Below are 1,977 nucleotides of genomic sequence, written 5' to 3'. Positions count from 1 at the left end.
ACTTGTCTGGTCCCCAGCTCCACCCTCAAAGCATGAGCGTGGTAGTCCTTACCTGTGCTCCCATTCAGCACCCTGCATGTCACCAATGTCTCAGCAGTCCCTGTGCTGCAACATTACAATTCCCTTTGTCTTAGCCTGGATCCCTCCCCCAACAACATACAATGAGGCATGTAAGGACAAAGTGGCTCGCTCCAGCTGTACCCCCAGAACAGCACCTAGTAGGCCCGATGAATGGTTTTCCCTTAAGAGTCCTCAGACAGCAACTGGGTGGTGAGAAGTGGAGGGGGTTGGGGGTGGGGACTTCTTTGTCTCAGGACCACGGAATGGAGGGGCAGACAGGGGTGTGAGTGGCATGGCTCAGCCCAGGCCCGGAGCTCATGAGCAGGAATTCCCCAGAGCTTGCCTGCTGGGGCCCAGCTGCCCTGGCACTGAAGCCCTGCGCCCCAGCCCCTCGTGGGCTGCTTCTGAAAGGCCACGGCACTGACAACCCCAGGAGTACAGCTCTGCTCTGACAGACATGGGGCGGCCATGAGGATAGCAACAACATGCACCAGGTATTAAGAAGGATTAAGCCTGAAAGGGAACCTGAGGTTCATCTGTAGAATTCTCCCACCTGACTGTCAAAGTAATGTCGAGCAGCTTTACCTGACAAATTGACACATCCCTTTCAGGTCTCTCAAATGGCTCTGCCTCAGGAAGTCACCCCGGCAAGCCTCCTCCCCTTAAAACGCTTCCTCACTCCAAGAATAGCTCACTCTTGCCCCAGCAGGACATCTCTTCCTTTGTGTAGGCCAAGAGCTGTCTCATTTCTCGAGCGACTGCAAAGTCTCTGAGGGCAGAGACCGTGTCCACCTTGCCAGTCTAGAGCCAGACGTGGAAGCCCAGCCCTAGTGAGCACCAGTACTTGTAGAATGAGTAAAACGACCAGAAGACCAGAGAACTGGCCAGTTTCAGAGTCAGGCCTGGAACTCAGGTTCCCCAACACTCAGTCATATTCTCGCTCCTCTGTCACCCAGGCTAATTCCTCTGGAAGGCCCCAGTCAGCTGGGTCCAGAAAGTACCCAGATCTCAGGCAGGAACATGAGCAACAGGTCTTGGGCCTCGTTCTACTTTCACAGAGAGCCCAGAGGAGGAGTGGCTGGGAACAGGAAGAGTCTCACTGGTCATCACCGCCTGTGGCCCTCTACATGTGCAGAGGGCAATGGGGCAGCATAAGGTGGATCCTCTCCAGCCACACAGGAGGCAAAGAGCTAAGCCATTCTCCAGCCTGGCAGCATAGCGGTGATGCATTTGGGCTGCCATCCAGAAGGTCAGCGGTTTGAAACCACCAGCCAGCTGCTCCTCGGCAGAAAGACAGGGCCTTCTATTCTCGCAGAGAGTTCTAGTCTTGGAAACTGACAGAGGCAGTTCTACCCTACCCCGTAGGGTCACTGAGAGTCGGCATGGACTCAATGGCAGTGAATTTGGTTTGGGTTTGAACCCACTGCACCCTCAAAAGGACAGAGGAAGAATGTGGCCACCGAGGCTCCCGTCCTTCTTGATCTTCCACAAGCACCACTCTCCTGGGGTCCAACTAGGAGAAGGGTTTCCCTCTGCACAGCTGGGAGCCAGTCAGTGCCCTACATCATAGGCAGAGCTACCTCTGAGCTCGGCCACTTTCTTTCCAACTGGGGGCCTTGAGAAGAATCCTACCCCTCTCAGAGGACTCAAGGGGACCATTGTGAGGGCTCAAGGGGACCTCTTCCTCGCGTGCATCTCGCCCACATTTGAAGGGCAGCAGCAAGCCTGTGGAGGCTCCCATTCTAACCCTTGAGGATCTCTCCTCACCAAGGAGATGCTCCACCTATCGTTCTGGGCCAAACTAGAGATGACTTCACGCTCAGCCTTCGGCTCTGATAAGGTCGAGTAAAGGGAGGGGCGGCTATTGACAGATTTGAGAGCACGGAACAGGCAGCAACAGCCACAACAAGAAGCCAG

This window comes from Echinops telfairi, unplaced genomic scaffold (assembly GCF_000313985.2).
Source record: "Echinops telfairi isolate 266 unplaced genomic scaffold, ASM31398v2 ScPeMD7_7424;HRSCAF=8462, whole genome shotgun sequence".
In the NCBI taxonomy this organism is placed as follows: Eukaryota; Metazoa; Chordata; class Mammalia; order Afrosoricida; family Tenrecidae; genus Echinops; species Echinops telfairi.
Note: the sequence above shows the minus strand (reverse complement) of the source record.